This window comes from Delphinapterus leucas, chromosome 4 (assembly GCF_059928025.1).
Source record: "Delphinapterus leucas isolate spDelLeu-1000000601 "Yukka" chromosome 4, BTC_Dleu_Yukka2, whole genome shotgun sequence".
NCBI classification, from domain to species: Eukaryota; Metazoa; Chordata; class Mammalia; order Artiodactyla; family Monodontidae; genus Delphinapterus; species Delphinapterus leucas.
Genome location: NC_143132.1, coordinates 3,626,727 through 3,645,649, shown reverse-complemented (window position 1 = coordinate 3,645,649; position 18,923 = coordinate 3,626,727). Strand labels below are relative to the sequence as shown.

Here is an 18,923-nt window from a genome sequence, read left to right as displayed (position 1 = left end):
GCTCACGGGCCCAGCCGCTCCGCGGCATGTGGGACCTTCCCGGACCGGGGCACGAACCCGTGTCCCCTGCATCGGCAGGCGGACTCCCAACCACTGCGCCACCAGGGAAGCCCCTACACAGTTATTTTAAAGAAAGAAGACGGAGAAAGAGAGCTTCATAATCCTTAGTAGAAGGGTCGTAAGTGACTCCATAGCAGTATTTTGAAGAAGGCAAATGTCAGGCACTGATGCTTTCTAATTCTTGAGCTTGACAATTGCCAGGCATTGACTTCAGCGTCGAAGAAAACAACTTGTATTTTCAATTCTAGCTCCATTTTCACCATATGATTAATGATGGCTTGAGAGGAAAATCTGGATCGTATAATAGATTCCTAGTAGATAACATAATCGTGAAAGGAACTGTTCTCAGGAGAAAAAAAAGTACACCCCAAGGATGATTTCCCTGGCTTCTGGTACAGGGATTACCTTCCCTCAAGGAATTCACTCACGTAGCCTCAGTTGATGAGATAGATGATTTGGAACAATGTGGACTCCGGTGCCGTTACACAAACTATTGTGTCGAGGGACGTAGGGGAACAGTCCGGTTTGATTGTCCTCACTCACCCCAGTGTGACTTATTTTTGAAAGCGGCTTTTGCTTCCTGGCTGGTAGACACTGCGTTGGCGCTGGTAACATTTAGGACCCCTTGTTAAGAAGAGAATCCACATTGTGAAATGCTGAGGTGGAGCGGAGAAAATTCTACACTCAGACAGCACTCTCTGGCTTTCAGAGCTCGTCCACACAGTGGAGTTAAGGGGGTACTCTGGGTCGTCTGTCCCCCAAGGAGACTGGAGCCATTTGCATTTATACAATTCAAGCAGCCCTTTGGTCCAGTTGGCTCAGGGGCCAATTCTGTCCTTTCAATGTGTGGAGTACACGAAGTTCAGAGATATATCCCAGGTCACAGGAGCAGGGGAGGTGGGACGTGAAGGCAGGTCTGGGGGGCTTGAGGCTACAGGACCTGACAAGACACCTAGTAAACATCCGGCCCTGATGTGAGCACACAACGGGACCATTATGGCACGGATGTGCCTCACCCCATTTTACAAAACCACTGGGGGTGGCCTTGACTGTTACCTCTGACTCATTTCCCCTTTAATCGGCCTGCTTGGATGTCAGTCACCTCTGCCTTTCACAAGGACCCATGAAGAGGTTTCCTAACCCCATGGAGAGGCTTGGCTGTCCTGTCTCCTCCCCAGGGAGGTGAGGCTGGCATGTACGGCATGCTTTGCACAAACAGGTGACACGATTCTTAGAAATGAAATAACACCTCCCAAGATTACCTTGTGGGTTGAGAACAAAAGTAATATCTGAGGGTTTGGAGAGTTTTCTTTACTCTTCCCCAGCCCAGCAGGGGCCTCAACACAGTAACACTCCGATGGAATGGGACAGCACCTCCTACTTTGAAACCGGACCCTCCAGCCTCATCCTTGCCAAATGCCAGGATGGAGCTAAATATTCTAGGCAGCCCCCCATCAGATTATCTGTACTGGTTTGCTTCTGAGCTATAAAAATGCATCTGAACACCCTTCTCAAATTGAAGTCTGCTTTCTCTTAATTTCCATGGCAATTTCACAAGGCCTGCACTGACAGGCCGGCTAAAATGAGTAGAATGTGCCATTAAAATCCCTGTCAGCGGGCTTCCCTGGTGGCGCAGTGGTTGGGAGTCCGCCTGCCGATACAGGGGACGCGGGTTCGTGCCCCGGTCCGGGAAGATCCCACATGCCGCGGAGCGGCTGGGCCCGCTGAGCCTGCGCATCCAGGGCCTGTGCTCCGCAACAGGAGAGGCCACAACAGGGAGAGGCCCGCGTACCACAAAAAAAAAAAAAAAAAAAAAATCCCTTTCAGCGATTCCATTAAGGGAAGACTGGATTCCAACCCAGCGCTGGGAGACTTGATCCAACCGACTGGGACAGGGGTGGGGAGGGAAGGCCAGAGAAAGGGAGACTCTAGAAATCCCAGAGCAGAGAGGGGGCTCCAGAGGGGGAGCTGCTCAAGTGCAAAGGCGGGTTTCTCTTCCCCAAGCATGAATGAATTACTTTTGTACTTCTTGGAAACTATCGTGCTAAGGTGGGCTTTCTTTGGGGTGCAAAAGAAATGGCTTTTGATACTCTTCCTTTGTCTTTATTTGAGGCTGTGACTGGTCTTATAGTGCAGTGTGGCAAACCTAAACCTTGCTTGCCAGGGCTCCCTGCTTGAGGCTGGGGCTTTACACTGGGAGCCCAATGACCCCAGGTCACCTTGGTGAACGCAGATGGCTGGAGACATCCTCCCATCCCCTCCTGGGCCAGTTCTCAGGCTCTCAGTGGCTTCCTCGCAGGCCCATTTTGTGATGAGGTCTTCTGGAATAGTTCTGTACCTCCGTCTTATATGCTCCGAAAGAGGCTTTGAAAAACTGTGGAGGATGGGCTGACTCTCAGGACAGATGGATGTAGCGTGACCATGTACAAAACCAAAAGGGTTTGCTAGTTTACAGCAGAACTTGAACATCCAAGGGGTCTAGGTGCCCCTTCTCCAGCCAGCCCCTTCTCTCCCTTGGAGCACACTGCATGGGAGCCAAACCGTCACCAGTTGGGACATGGAATCAGGGGTGCGTGATTCAAGTGTGGCTCGATCAGGTTCAACAGCCCCCGTAGACAGGGCACAAGTGGCCCTGCCGACACTAGCTCTTCTCCTTTGCTTCACTGTCAGGCCACCCCCGTTGCCTTCCAATTGGCAAGGCACACTAACACGTTGCTGTTTTTCCAGAGAGTGTGCCTGGTCCGGAGCCATCTGGTCTCTTCAGTGTGACTTTGCGGGACTGTGTTCTGCCCAGTGGGGGGTTGGTGTCACTACCACTTTTCAAGGACATTCTTGTGACTTTCACTTGCTGGGGGGGTGCCCTCCTGCCTTCCTTTAACACCCCCAAATATGCTGACACCTTGAAAACTTCACATGCAGGAACTAACGTCCTCTCTTGTAAACTGGAACCGAATCCATCAAGGCCAAGAAATAACACAGGGTGACGTTCTGCTGAGCACGAAACCATTTCTTCTGTCTATAAATTGGCAGAAGAAAACGTTTAGTAACCATACACCTGCTCTTTTTGAGTTCAGTTGTAGAATCAACAGATTTGCTTATTTAAGGACCAAAGGTAACCACGTGGGTCAGATTAAAAAACATTTGGAAAGACTGAACCGTACAAACCAGGGGTTTGTAGAATGGAGGTACATGCTCTATAAAACCCTTGCTGATGGAGTTCCAAAACCTCTATAGGAAAGCTTACATTCAAGTGAAATATCTCTGATACTGAGTGTTTTTGCCCCTAATTTGAGAAAAGGCATCAAGAGGAGTTTTCAGAGTGAAGGATGGAGGCTGATGCACCTGCAGGGACCCGGCCTGACCCACAGCCCTTAGTTTTACTTCTCACTCTGTCAGCTGTGTTGTCGTTAGTCACCTTTGTGCTTGTGGGGTAAATGGCATTCGGTGTCAAAATTAAGACGGGCCAGAGTGATTTCAAGACTGTGATTATGTCCAGCTGAGACCTATATTTAGAGCCAGAATCCTGGAGCCCAAAGGGTCCTGGGAGCTCCCTCATCTGACCTCTCACCCGTGGAGCAGTCCCTCTCGCCCCATGACAACGGGTGGCCAGCCTGTCTGGGCAGCAGCCAGACCCTGACATCCCTCTGCGTGGCCAGGTTCATGTTTGCACAACTCTCATTCTTAGAATTCTGTCTGTTGAGCTGAAATCTCAACTCGAGTCATGTTCGTTTGTTGATCCAAGTTCTGCTTTTTGGAATTCTGCAGAACACGTACAATCTTGGTCTTGAAATGAGCTCACCAATTGGGAGGAGAAAAGCCTAACCATGTACAAAACAGGTACATCAAGATCCAGGGCTACCTGGAAAGGAGGAAATAAGAAGCCTGTGGTTTGTGGAGGAGATGAGGCTGGAGTCCTGCTTTGGGAGCAGGTACCACAGTGGCATCCCTGGGGGCAGGGCAGTGAGCAGGGGCCCCTGCTGGAATGTTCTTGGTTTTGGTTGTGAACTGGTAAGGGTGGAGATCAACGGAAAAACAGAACCTGAGTGACTGTTTCTTTTACTGTCGTAAGGTGAGCTGATGCCCTCAGACAAAAAAGTCCCTCGCCTTGATAGCTCCACTGCCTATCTTGAAAGCGAAACTTTTAGCAGGAATTTTATGGGATTTCTCAGTTTTTATTTCTTCCCTCCCACTTTTTTGGCGGGAGAAGTGTCTGGGTTTTTTTTAATTAAAAATAACTGTTTACGAAGCAAATGCTGTTTGCTTTAGCACATTGTCTCATTATGTGTTCCCCGGAAAGCCACGGGGCATTATCAGTGTGGACATTACCCAGGAGAAAAGGAGGCTTAGAAGGAGGCAGATCTCAGGTTCAGGCTTAGACCGCAAGTCCTAACGACCTGCCTCTCAACAAGCTCCACTGAGAACCCTTCTCCCTTTTGTCATTTCGCAGGTCCACGTAAGATGCGCTGTTTTTCTCACCTTTTCTTTGCGGATGACAAACACAACCCCAGACCCTGGCGGCAGCAGGGGTGCCACAAAAGCGCTTCTCATCTGCTGCGGAAGGGGACCCCCAGATTTCCTTCATGAGCTGGGCTGGGGGCAGCAGGGGTGCCACAAAAGCGCTTCTCATCTGCTGCGGAAGGAGACCCCCAGATTTCCTTCATGAGCTGGGCTGGGAGCAGTTCTGGCTTCCATCGTGAATCAGAACTCCGTCCAGCTGGCTGGGGTCTGTGCAGGGAGCCTCTGCTCGCCCTGCCTCTCCAGGACGGGGTTATCAGCCCCCCTGTCGTCCACCCCTACGTTCCTTCCAAGGGCGACCGGACCGGCTTGTCTCGAAGGAGCGAATTCATTCTGGCCAGGCCCACCCACCGCCCGCCGAGAGGGCTCTTCCGCCGGCTTTAAAAATGGAGTAAAAACCCATCTCTTTTCTTGGCCGGGGCGGACGCTGACTCTGCAGGCATGGGGCCCAGGGTGACGTTTGCGCTGTCCCAGCCAATCGGCAGGGACACGCCTGCTTTCAGATATAGATCTGGCTGAGGGTTCGGCAGAGGCTCCCTGGAGGTTTTCGTGCTCCTCGGGAATCCTAAAATTTCAACAGTTGAAAGATAAGAGCACTGCCGGCCTAGCTGCGGGCCGGGCAGGTGCGCCCCGCTGCGCGTGCGCAATGGCCGCCGGCCGCCGCCACCGCCGCCGCCGCCCGCGCCGGGGTTACTACCGGTCAACGCTCGCGGGTAACCTCGGCGGCGCCGCGCTATTGGCTGCGCGCCGGGCGCTGTTGCTAAGCGCGAGCAGAGGACGCCGAGCTCCTAGGTCCGGATGCTGCGGCCCCTCCGAGCGCCTACCCCCGACTGGGGCGCCCTGTGCACAGCGGACCCCCGGGCATGCACTCCCCACTGCTCCAGCCCAAATCCCTCGAACACCTGGGCCCAGAAAGTGGGAGAACCTTTCCAGTAGCCTAATTTTGCTCTGGAGGCATCACTAAAATGTATCTGAGGAATGGGGATATTTCTTACCCAATGATTATTATTTTGATGTCTCTAAGCATACTTGGGAACCTTCACTGGAACAGAAGTAGCACATAGATATTTAGAAAGGCTGTCCTTGGGAAAATGGCTGGCGTCCTGTGCAGTGTCTCAGTCCTTATCGCTTTCATCAGAATGGGGAGGCTCCATGAATTTTCCAGACTTCTACTTAAAGTGGCAAGTGGGGCCATTAGGTCAGGTGCATGCGTTTCCTGTGAGACAACCGAAACCTGAATCCTCAGGAAATGTTGTTTTGCTTTGTTTTAGGTTCTCCCTGTGGGTGAAGTAATGAGAGGCAGGGCCTCCCAGTTTGGGCCAAGCAGATGAAGCAGTCAGCGTTTACAAATGACCAGGGTGGATTTTGGAATCCTGGAATTCCCTTAGGAATCTGAGTGGCAGGTCCAGTAAGTGGGCTGGAATCCAGTGTCACGCTGCAAGGCTGCCGCTTCCCTGATCCCTGCTGACTCACTTCCGTCCTGGGTGTGTTAGCGAGGCTTAGAGAAATAGCAGCTGAACTTTAGGTGTGCTTCCGGTAGCATCCAGTACACATCGTGTGTGTGTGTGTGTGTGTGTGTGTGTGTGTGTGTGTGTGAGAATCCATACATGCGATCATAAATATAAACATGATTTCTACAAGTTGGGCTCCGTTCCAGCGCCTCAAAGGCCTGGGATGCCTTGATGGAACTGGAGGTGCCATGCTTTGCCTGTCCCTGGGAACCAGGGTCTTCCCTAGACACCCGGCCGGTCTGGTTCCTATGGGCTGAATTTAGGTGAGTTATGAAACGTTCAGTGCCGTCATTCATATGGCTCCTGACCAAACACAAGGAGACCGGCAGCTAATGATTGTTCTTATGAGAACAGTCTTGGGTTTTACTTGGTTGCTTATTTGATTTTGTGATTGTACAGTTGACATAAACCTACCTAGAAAGTATGGTTCTCAAATCTCTGAGACTCACTGACCTGAAGGTTGGATACAGGAATCAGAGACGGTGGTGGGCAACTTTTACACATAAATTCCCTCTTGTGTTTTCCTGAGATGCGGCTGGTGAGGTGGGTGAAAAACCTTTGGAAAAAAGAAGGAAGAGTGCGCATTTATGATAGCCGAGACGTTCCATTGCTATAAACAATAACAGTGCTCACTGCCAACACAAGCACGGACTATATCCAAACGCTGGTTGAAAAGTGGGGACCCCTTACATTTAGTTTCACATTTTATGAGAGTCCCCACTGAGACTTGGAAAGGAAGCTTGTGGGTTTCCTGTTTCTAAGACCTGCATGTCAGCCTGTCCAGAAAATGGTTATGTCCTAAATGGTATGAGAGGGTACTGTCTGATCATGGGCTTCTGGTCTACCCTGTAAGTTGTCACAAATGTGCTGCATGCCTTGGTCCAAACCCCACACCCTTTTCTCATCTCTGATTTTTGTCTGGCTTAGAGAGGAGGATGACAACCGTCATCTTGTCCCTTTGTCTCTTCTTAAGAGTGTTCTTAGTTTCAGGATTGGATAAGTCTCTAGAAGGTGCTTAGCCTGGCCGGAAGTCTCTCTGTGGGCCCTTTCCTCCTTGTCTCTTTTCTCTGCAGCCACTCTGCATGTGCCAGTCAGGTGGACCGCCTGTGCAGAAGTGCTGCTTACCCAGTATCTGTGTGTCCTCTGCCTGGGCCACACCCTCTGCCAGGAACCCTCCCTGCCTCCCCAAGCTGGGGGAAAGCCTGCCCTCATCCATCCTTACCTCCGGGGCCAGGGTCCTTCCTGGGCACCTCCCTACCCCTCTGCCCTACGATCATAGAACTCAGTGCATGATTTTATGTGTTTCTTCTTCTGAGCTTCCAAGCAGGGGCTGTGTCAGTCACCCCTCATCTCTGCCATCTACCCCAGGCTTCACTCAGAGTCGGCACCCTCTAGGTGTCTGCCAAATGAATGTATGAAATAACAAAAATCTGAATCACAGTAGAAGAGCATATGCTTTTACCCCAGAAGAGGTCTTAGGAGAAGTGGGGAGGAAAAGCAAGAGCCTGAGGAGATGGACTGTTTTGATCTCCCCTTGCTGTGTCAAGCCCGTGAGCCATCTCTGACTAGCCATGTAGGAAGTGGTTTCTAGGTGCTGCTTCCTTGGGGCAGCTCAACCGCTGGCCTCAGCTACAGCATCGTGGATGGGCAGGCGGGGTGCCGGGCAGTGGGGAGAGCCTGGATTCTGGGTCAGGCAGCCTGCTCTTGAAGCCTGGCTCCACGTGGTTTGGGGGCCTCGGTTTCTCATCTGCAGAATGGGGCTGATAAGAGTGCCGGTCTCAGGGGGTCGGAGTGGGGAGTGACTGTGACCCACGTGCACACAGTGGGGCTCAATGCTTTTTAGTGTGTGGGTCGAAGGTCTCTGAAGGGTTGGGTTCTTGGCTTCATTAAAGATTTGGCATAATAATAATAATAAAATAATAATAATAATACAGCTCATGCGCAGTAACTTACCCCGTCTTCCCAGCAACCCCGTGGGAAGGTTTGCTTACCCTTGCCCTGTGGTTCAGAGCAGTTAAGTCCCTTGCGCACTTGTCCAGCAGCACAGAAGTGCCGTCTCTTGCACGGCATCCAGGATCTCTCATCCAAATGCCTGCAGCTTCCTGCCCTCCCAGAGGGAGACAGCTGACAAGCTTCCCCAGGGTTGCTCTCCGAGAGAATTTCTATACTGTTCCTTCTCTACCGTGCCCCTGGGTTTCCTGCTCATGGCAACAATTAGGACTAAATCAACCGAGCGTTTCAGAGATGTGAACAAATGCCTCTTGGTAAGATGCATGTGCTTTCGTGGACCAGCTAGGTAGAGTTTATTCTATCCGGGAGGTCTTCCAAGAGCTTTAGGTTACCACCCGAGGAGGGTTGCATGGTCCAGACATTTACAAGGAAGCATCTACACTTGTCGTTACTGGATGGAAATTTCCACCGTTGGAACGAAGCTACCCTCAACCTTACACTTTAGGGCTTGGCCTCAGGAGTGAGGTTTGTGTAGGTTACCTTAGGAGGATGTGAGGTTTTATCAGGTGCCGTGCATTTTAGCCTGGTGGCTAGACTTTGACGATTGAACATTAAGTATGTTGTACCCACTGCTCCAACTGGCAACTGCGGGGGTGTCGGTGGTGAGCGAGGTCTCAGCGTGGCAGCGGCGTGGCCAGTGCCGAAGGCTGTTCTTGGAATTGCAGGTATTGAACGTGAAAGCCCACTGGCTGCAGTTTTCTAGAAAATGTATTTTCCTTCCTTTACAGTCATTCTGAATTAATGTGTACCAAGAAGGAGGTTAAGAGGAATTGAATTGTATGTGGGGCTTAGTTAAAATTTTCCTTCTTTCTCTCTCTGTTTATTTTAATAAAATGATTCCCCGTCTAGCGCCTTTTAGCAACATGCACTCAGCAGAGAAGGGGGTGGGGCTGGAACCGTGGCCTCCAGACTCAAAGAGTCAGGGTTCAAAACCCGGCTCTACCACTTACCAGCTGGGCAACTGGCTGAGTCACGTAACCTCCCTGTAGAAAGGGGTTATTAATAATCATAATACCCATCTTATTGGACCAAATTTCTTGGTACAGGTGAAGCTCTGTGCCCAACATGTAGCATTTAATAAACAGTAGCTACAGTCCTTATGAATGGTGTTATATGGGATATAATAAAATAATAATAGCCTAGAGTCAACAGGATGTTATCATTCTAAAAGTTAGTTGGGGCTTTAGAAATAAAAGGAGTGAAGCTACTGCACAGTTACGGGGAACGTCGACTTAGCTGAGCATTTCCTAGGTGCGAGGGAGGAGGGGAAGGACCTCCCGAGCTCACGAGGCTGTAAGTCTTGTGTTAGAGGGAGGGCCCAGCCCCGTGTACCTGCCTTGGGCTGCGAGGCCCCCCAGTGGACAGAGGAGGATGGCAGTGGTATGACCAGCCTCGCCGGCGTCCCCACCGCCTTGTCATTGACGAGGGAACCGCTGCTGGAGAAGCGTGAGCGACGCGTTCAGCCTTCCTACGAGGGCCACTAGGACCCCAGGCTCCCCCTCTCGGTCCTGCTTCCTGTCAAAAGATCCTTTGACCTCCCAGGCCCACAGGCATTTTTAATGAACTTGAAACGTTAAAATATTTCCTTCTTTCACGCATGTGCCCTGCAGCGTTGTCTTCGTGGAGAACGAGGTAGTGTCATCCGAGAGAAATCTGATGAGCTTGGAGGCTGTGGTGTGGGGATCCTGCAACCAGGGCTCACATCCGGCCCAGATCAAGCCTGCTCTGCGTCTTTGGGGACAGCAGACGGCCGTGACAAGTGGACACCACACTCGCGCACGCAGGGCAGTGCGGGGTGAATCCGCTGCTCTGGGACTTGGTCAGCCTCGCGGGGGTGGGGTGGCCACGTGGGCAGACTTTCCAGCGGGAATCGGGGGCCCGGAGGCCTGTAATGGCCAGGAAGGAGCACGTGGATCTCTGGGAGTTTCGTGACTCTGACGCTCAAGGACTTGCTCTGAGAGCCCTGCCCACGTCCAGAAGTGACTGGACTTGGAATGCGAGAGCCGGACGACCTGGCTGGGCCACCAGGTTTCATGAAAACCTGTGCAAACTGGGCCTTCTTGGTTCACACGACGTCCGTGAGCTTGCTGTAGACTGAAGGGGGACACATCAGAGCTGTGTTTCTGGGGGGAGTTTGAAAATCCATAGGGTTTGGTAATGTTATACTGTTTGGTAAATGATTCCGTCGTATGGAGAAGGCCCCAGGGTGCTTTGGTCACTTTTTTTTTTTTGGCAGTATGTGGGACTCTCACTGTTGTGGCCTCTCCCGTTGCGGAGCACAGGCTCCGGACGCACAGGCTCAGCGGCCAGGGCTCACGGGCCCAGCCGCTCCGCAGCACGTGGGATCTTCCCGGACCGGGGCACGAACCAGTGTCCCCTGCATCGGCAGGCGGACTCTCAACCACTGCGCCACCAGGGAAGCCCTGGTCACTTTTTTTACAAACGTGCCTGCCATGGACCGTACAGTGGAGCCAGATACCTCCCTAAGGAACGTAGGGCAGTGGGGTTTTCTTTTATTTTGTGCAAAATTATCAAAGCACATGCTATTCTTACTACTGTATTTGGACTTTCTGCGTTCCCATTAGGGATTAGTGGCTTTTCAAAAACTGTGCTATGAGAGGGGAGGAGGGTGCTGGAGCAATTAAGGGCAGCGATGCCTGGTACCCAGAGCCGGATGGTCAATCTGGGGATGGAGAGAAGTGCCGAGAGGTAAGGGGTGAGTTTGCTGCTGTGAGAAGGCTGACCTCTCGGGGGGCTGTTTCACACGTCACACGTCCACAGCTGCTCTCAGAGCTGGTGAGGGTGCGACGGCCCAGGAGGTGGCCCTTTGGCCAGAAGCTGACGTGGCGGGAGTCCATCACAGTGAGCAGCGGTCCCAAACCAAGTGAGCACCAAAGCGGCCCGGAGGGTGACCGGCCCCCTGCCCTGCCCCGAGGCTCCTCTTTGGGGATCTGAGGCTGGCAAGCCTTGGTGTGTCCAGCAAGTGCTGAGTGACACTGATGCTGGCCCAGGGACCCTGCTCTGAGAGCCGCTGGGGTAGAGCAGAGAAGCTGGCGGCCACTTGAGAACCACACTTGACCTTTTTAAAAGCCGGAGCCAGAAACGGCCCTGCTCACACAGTCAGCTTCCCTGGGGATGAGGGTGGTGGGACAAGGATGCAGACCTTACTTCGTGGGAGATGCAGGGCCAGGCATAGCTTCTGAGCCCCCCACTCTGTGGACTTAGGGAGCCTGCAGGCCCCTCCCATCCACAGCGACCTGTAGAAGTTCACTGTCCCTCAAGGCGTCTCTGTGCTTCCAGACGCTGGATAACAGGGCAGGAATGCCTGGATTCAGCAATTTATTTATTTATTCATTTTTGGCCGTGCCTCGCGGCTTGTGGGGTCTTAGTTCCCTGACCAGGGATTGAACCCGGGACCTCGGCAATGAAAGCGCAGAGTCCTAACCACTGGACCACCAGGGAATTCCGAGGATTTAGCAATTTATACCATTATTTAAGAGAGCACAGATTGTATTTTTATCTTCATCTGATCCAGAGAACCGTGTTCTAGGTACCCATCCGTGTGTGTGTGTGTGTGTGTGTGTGTGTGTGTGTGTATTCACGCTCCCTGGTTTGCAGCATCTTCTGTGCAGGATAAAGAAGATAAAGTTTCCTTCTGCTTATTTGCAAAAGCTGGTCAAGCCCCCAAGTAAAGCTGTTTTGATCTCTGTCACTGTCCGACTTATCCCCTGGCCAGTTCGTCTGTGAAATCTGGGGAGAGGGCTGGTGGGAAGGGCTTCGCAGCACTGCCCAGACGGACGGTGGGAGAGTCGTTGGCGGGAGCCAGGTGCGCACAACTCCTCACCTGGCTACCCTGGTCCTCTTCTGGCTAAAACCACACAGCAAATAGCAAAATCATTTGCAGAGGCTGGAGGCTGCGGTCAGTCTGGGGTGAGGAGAGCACGTCAGGGGCAGCTGTGGGGCTGGTGGGTGTTTAGGGTGGGGCACTGGACCTGAGCCTCTCCGTCCCCTCCCGGCGCTGTGTTCTGACATGAGCCTGTCGGAACCCTTCTCCCGGTATTTTGTATATAGCGGTACCAGTCACTGCAGAATAAGCTCGGCATGTCCACGGCCCCCTGCAGCAGCTCCAGGGACCACATAGGAGACACGGGCAGCTGATGTTGTCACTGACGTGCCAACCAATCGGCACATCCGAAAGGCCTCCAAAGTCTGTCCTCTCACGCACCGGGTGCCCACAGTCTAATGGATGGCATTGCCTTACTTTGTGATCCCCAGTCTCTTTCTGGCAAAGAACTGGAGCCTCTTCCTCGTCTCCCAGATGGCAGATTCTGAATTGCAGGGATAGTAATTCATGAATTTTAAAAATTCTACTTGGAGCACGGAGGTGTCCTAGTGGTTGGAGCATGAGCTGGGTGATTGGAAGCCTTCTTGCCTCTGTGCTGAAGTGAGGGCCTGTTTCCAGGAAGTCTGTTCCCCCGACACAAAAATAACTGACTCTACGAAAAGCTTGGAAAACACCTGCTGAGAGATGACTGTGACCTGCACCCCTGGGGAAGCACCTTCCCTTTTGGGGGTGGTGACCTTAGGCAGAGAAAACCCCAAACGTGCTGGAGAAGCTTCAGGTTCAGAGAGAGTCATTCCGGGAGGGGGAGGAGAAACCAGAAATGTGGGCGCCATCATTTCCCGACTCACTTGTGGAGGGTGACCTCCAAGGAAGACTACCCCATGCCTAGCAGGTCCCGAATCCCCCAGTCACTGGCCCAGCTCTGCCCTTTAAGTGCCTCCTGAAATTCAGCCCCATCCTAGCAGCTGACTTTCTGGAGTATGTCCTCCGGGGCTGCCCCTGGGCCTCCTCCAGTGAATTCCAGACGCCCTGTGCTTTGTACCGGAGGGTGTAGGCTGAAGCCGACTTCAGGATCAGAAGACTTTTTTTTTTTTTTTTTCTGGCTGCACTAGGTCTTCGTTGCTGCGCGCGGGCTTTCTCTAGTTGCGGCGAGCGGGAGCTACTCTCAGTTGCTGTGCACGTGCTTCTCATTGCGGCGGCTTCTCTTGTTGCATAGCACAGGCTCTAGGCATGCGGGCTTCAGTAGTTGTGGTACATGGACTCAGTAGTTGCGGCTTGAGGGCTCTAGAGCACAGGCCTAGTAGTTGTGGCGCACGGGCTTAGTTGCTCTGCGGCATGTGGGATCTTCCCATGTCAGAGCTCGAACCTGTGTCCCCTGAATTGGCAGGCGGATTCTTAACCACTGCACCACCAAGGAAGCCCCAGGATCAGAAGACTTTTGAAAGTCCATAGATGGAAGAACCAAAGAAAAAGGGGTTTATGTAAAAGCTTGAGCCATTCCGTTGGTTTGTGTATAAGCCTGATTCATAAGGAAGACGTTGGTCTGGGGTTTTTGTAGTCATAAAAATTATAAAGACACCGGAAATTGCATTTTTCTCCAGTTGACTTTAGGCATTCGGGCCAGATAAAGGGATTACCCAGTGAGGGAAGCAGGACACCTTCGTCCTGATTTGCTTCACGACAGTGACATTGCCCGGACGAGGTGCTCTCGTGGACACTGGGGTCCTCTCACTTGTAAGCTGTGCCACACATCCTGCAATCCGGCACAGATGAGATGGGCAGCCAGGGGACGGGACAGATGGCAAAGCAGAAGCAAAGACAAGCCGGGTCCCCTCGTGGGAGGGAGGCACGGAGAGATCCGGGGAGAGGGAGTGGCCTGGCCAGGCGGGCGGATGTCCCGTCAGGGCAAGGACAAGAGTGGCTCAGGGGAGGGGAGGCCCGTTGGGTGGGAACTAAGCTCACTGGCCAAACTCTGGGGGAAGCCAGGTGACCCAGCAGTTCCCGTCTGTTTCTGAGCACCCCCTTTCTCAAAGGCACCTCCACATCTGAGTGTCTTGTCAGAGTTCTGACTACTGGCAGACGGGGCTCAAGGCGGGTAAAGTGCTGGTGGGGCAGCATGAGACACCTTGCCTGCGTCTCTTCCACAAAATGTCCCGGAATAAAATCAGGGACAGAAACCCTGGGTAGGAACATCCCAGAGAGCCCAGGGCAGTGGGACACCTGTCACCGGAGGAGGTAACAGCTCTGGGAGGGGGGACAGGAGCCAATGGCCAGGGGGCAGGAGGTCACCGTCCCACCAAGTAGCTCCCACCTCTGGGCAGCTCACTGGCTCAGCTGTCAGCTTCCAGACTTGGGAGGTGGCAGGAACTGAATTTGCCATCTAAGCACTTCAGAGGAATTAATATGGGGAGTTTTAGAGACTGTTGCTCGAGGGGAAACATAGTCATCAATGGATATAAGATAGCTTTTAAAAGGAATTATTACTATCGAGACATTTTTCACCTAAGATACTGGCAAAAACAATGAAGCTGTTCTAATAATTTGCCTGTGAATGAATATTTTCATAAACGAAGCTCAGTCCGGTGCAAAAAGAGTAAACAGAACTGCTTTGGCTAAAGGAAAAGTCATCAGACACAGCTTTTCCTTACTGACGTAAAGGGATGAAATACAACTCCATGAGCCTTTTAGTTTCTTTTTCATAATTTGCCTTGCAAAAAGGAAGAAATGTAACTTCACGATACAAGAGCATGTGCCTATATTTGTGCTTGTATTTATAAATACATTCATGTGTGATTATATTTATATATGAGTATTTTTTTAAGTTAGGAAAAGCCGTGAAAGATTCCTGTAGTTCAGCCTTCTCATTTTATAGATTAGAAAACCAAGTCGCGGGTTGAGAGATTTTGGGTTTAAGATAAACCAGCTTTTGAGATCAAGTCCTATTACTGCCACGTCTAAATTTGTGTCTTATATACATGTATTTATTTTGTTCGGAGTGAGAAAGTGAAATATCGATGATTCTCCTGTCAATACTAAAGCCTCATGTAACCAGATTAGGGTAAATCCAAAAAAATCAAACACCTACAATTACAACAGAGCCACAAAGCTGTAGCCTTGACTCTGGTTTTACAATGACACTGGGGAAGCCTTGTACTTCAAATTAGTCATGAACGTCTAAGGTAAGAATGCGAGGGATTGTAAACTCTCAAGAAGCAATTTCTAGCTGAGCCTCTTCCTACTTCTTATTGAGTTTGCTTCTTTTTCAATCTGAGTAATTTTCAAGGTAGAAAATATTTGAATTTTTTTTCCGTTTCATTCTGCGGGATTAAGCATCTCTTTGTCATCCAGCACGTTTTTATTTTAATTATCTGTTATAAGCAAAGTGCTTTTGCTAAGTGTTGGGGAGGAAAAAGTGGATGAACCATGGCCCTCAATGAGTTTCTCTTTGGCACGGAGAAGGTCTCTGGGCGTTGGGAGGGGGGACTTGGATGACCTGGGAAGACAGGACACAGATGCAGTTGGTGAGGAAGAGGGGGCTGGGGACAGAATGTCCAGGGGGAGCAGAGGCAGCCCAGCACGGCTGGCAGGAAGCCTCTTTAGAACAGAAGGCGGGTGGGAGCCACAAGGAAGGACCCTGCTGAGGGCTTGGCTGTGGAGTTGAGATTTGGTGCTGGGAGAGGCCAGTGGTACCTGGTGATGGAAATGGGCTTTCCGGAGGCTGCCTGATCAGGGTGCAGGGTGCCTGGGAGGAGAGAGGCTGGAGGCCCATAAAGGGTGTTTCACCACAATTCGGGTGAAGATCTTGGACTCAAGTGTGATGTTGACTGAAAAAAAATGCACAACCTAAAGGTTGAGAGTTGATTATTTGGTGAACTTTCTGAGGACTCATGCCTGCCTAGGAGGCAGCCTCCCAGATGGCTCCAGAGAGGTTGGGGGGAGCCAGGATATAGAGGAGTTTTTGCAACAGGTAGTTGGACCATCAAAAGATTACTGATAATCAAAGAAAACCAGACATCTCAAGTTAACGCATTTAGCGCTTTTCTATGTACGGGAAGATGCTAGCGTCTGGGCTCATGGAGATCATTCCTTGCGTAGGCACCGTAGCTCTCTGGGGCCAGTATCCTGTGCCTTCCCATCCTGCGTCCCCTCAGGATGCAAGGTTGGGGTCGCCTGCAGTGGCCGTTGGCTTCATGGCCACAGCATCCTTTGTTTACTCATGTGGCAGGTGACAGTCTTCATCCACAGTGACAAGGGGGTAGTGGGTTGAATGGTGACCTTGAAAAATGATGAGTCTCTGTTCTAACCCTGGACCCTGTAAATGGGACCTTACTGGGAATAAGGGTGTTGGCAGATTTATTAAGTTAAGGATCTGCAGTGAGATCATCCTGGATTAGGGTGGACTTGAAATCCAAGGACAAGGTCTTAGCAGAGAAAGGGACACTCTGAGCTAAAAGACACAGGGCAGAAGGCAGGTGAAGATGGGTAGAAATTAAAGATGCGGCCACCAGCCAGGGGGGCACGGAGCCACCGGAGCTGGAAGAGGCAGGAAGGACCCTGCCCTCGAGCCTTTGGAGGTAGCGCAGCCCTGCTCACAGCTTGATTTCAAACTTCTGGCCTCCAGGCTGTGAGAGAATACATTTCTGTTGCTTTAAGCTGCAAACTTTGGGGTACCTTATTGAGGCAGCTCCAGGAGACGACTACAGAAGAAAAGAAGGGATCAACATTTTGACAAAGAACCTCACTGCAGAGCGTTGGTGGGGATGTAGAGGGAGCACGCTCTTCCAGACCCACTCCTCTCTTCCGGGGGTGTGGAGGGGTGCAGCCCCGGAAAACATATCTGGCTTTATGAAGCCAAGTCAAAGACGCATATGCTTGGTGACCCAGCACTTTCCCTCCTAGGTGTGTGCAGTGCAGTCGTGTGTTTTTCGTTAATAGCAGAAAGACTGGAGACAACAACCCAAATGCTCATCGAAGGAAGAGTGGGTAACAAACAGTGGTTAACTCCACGGTGGAACATTGTGGAAGCGTGAAAGAAAATGAGCACGGTCATAGCATCAACAAGAATGAATCTTACAGACAAAATAAAGTGGAGAGGAGAAAAAAGCAATTCTTGGAAGACACACGTTATGACACCATTTATATAAGTCCCCCAAACATGCAAAACTTACCAAAATTATTTAAGGATAAATACAAATGTGATACAATAGAGACAAAAATAAGGGAATACTACAATTCAAGACAATGGTGACATCTGGAGTGAGGCAGGGGACTGAGATCAGGAGAGGCACGGCGTGTGCCTTCATTTATTTTTCTTCTTTAAACCTCACAAACATGCAGTCTGCATTAGAGAATTAGTATAGTGTCAAGTATGGGCTTAGAGCCCGACTGCTTGGTGTTAAGTTCTGGCCCTCCACCTGTTAGCCATGGTACCTTAAGAAAGTTATTTTAGCTCTCTGTGCCTCAGTGTTCTCACCTATAAAATGGGGATATTAAAGTCCCTCCACCTGTTAGCCATGGTACTTTAAGAAAGTTATTTTAGCTCTCTGTGCCTCAATGTTCTCACCTATAAAATGGGGATATTAAAGTCTGTACCACATAGGGCTGTGGTGAGAATCAAAGTCAATACACGTGAGAGCTCCGAATAGTGCAGGGCGTATAGTGGGTCTGGATACACATCGGCTACTGTAGTTGTCATCACGTCATCATCATTATCTTATAAATGTAAAGTGCACTGAAATTAAAAAAAGGAAGGGATGGGACCATGCAGAAATGAGGTGAGTGCACACGGGGGTGGTGGGGACCCTAACTGTCAGCCTGGGTGACCGGGAACCACAGGAGGCAGTGACACAAAATGAAGACAGAGGGGTGAGGCCTGGCCAGAGCTGATGATTCTGTTTGGGTGGTTGGCGTTCTCCTGGGGCGAATCCCATCCCTCTGCTGGCCGGTGCTGTAGGGGCCCTGTTGAAGGCGTGTTCCCAGGGGAAAGCAGGGGCTGGAGCTGAGCTGGGACTTGGGGGAGGGGGGGGTTGGCCCTTCTGATCACATTTTGAAAGCATTTAAATGGACAGAAGAGGCAGCTTGAAACCCAGTTCACCCTCCCCGTGCTGCTGGGCGCTGCATCGTCCTCTGGTCTCTTTGGGGTTCCTGTGGATGTCCTGCACCAGGAGGGTGGCTCCAGGCTCCCCAGGGGCAGGCAGCTGCATGCAGTGGCGCTCAGACGTTGAGAAGCCACACTCAAGCTCGCTCCTTGGAAGTGGCGCCTAAAGATGGGCACTGGGGCGTCCGTGGGAATGAGTCAAGGCCGTTCAGGAGAAGCGCCTCCTCCTGGCCTGCTCGTGGGTCCCCCCGTGGCTGTTCTTGGTCCTCTGGGGTCACTCATGGTGTCAGCAGAAGGCATGCTTGTCTGCATCAGGGTCTCTCACATGGTACCGTGAACCCAGGCCGGTTCTATGCCTCGTGTTCACCGGACTGAGGATAACGCAAGCTTTTTTGTCTCTCGCAATTGTACCTTTCCTCCTATCATGCCTGATTGCTGGCTTGGGAATTTGTTCAGGAGTCAGATCAAGGAACAGACAGCGGTGTGTGGAAGGCCTGCTCCAGGTACCTGGGAGGATGGGGCTTCCAGGGGAGACCTGCCAGACAGCTGGGAAGGGGAACCACGGCAGAGCTAATAAGTACGCTGCTGCCAACAATAGATGTGATCGCAACACAGCGTCGATAATAGTAACTAGCGTGATGAGCACCCACTCGGTGCCAGGCTCTGTCCCCACCTGACACACGCTGCCTTATTTACCCACCTACAGCCCAGATGGAGCTACACCGCCCTTCCCTTGAAGGTGAGGAATCTGGGGCCCAGGGGACTCTGCCATTGGCCCAGGAGGGAGGCGGGCAGGGGATCAGCTGGCTTGCCTCCAGGCCTCCCATTTTGACTCTCAGGGTGGTGAAATGATGAATTGGCAAATTGAGCAAATGGATGAAAATGG

General features: G+C 51.5%; 1 protein-coding gene and 1 long non-coding RNA gene across 6 annotated transcripts in view; both read left to right on the top strand.

The window, feature by feature from the left end:
• ABCG1 (ATP binding cassette subfamily G member 1) overlaps positions 1-18,923 on the top strand; it is a 61,527-nt gene that overhangs the window by 10,237 nt on the left and 32,367 nt on the right. The gene's annotated exons all lie outside the window — the stretch shown is intronic.
• Positions 2,395-6,174, top strand: LOC149749254 (uncharacterized). The gene is made up of 2 exons (XR_016392941.1): positions 2,395-4,129; positions 4,508-6,174. It is a non-coding gene; the product is annotated as an uncharacterized LOC149749254 (long non-coding RNA).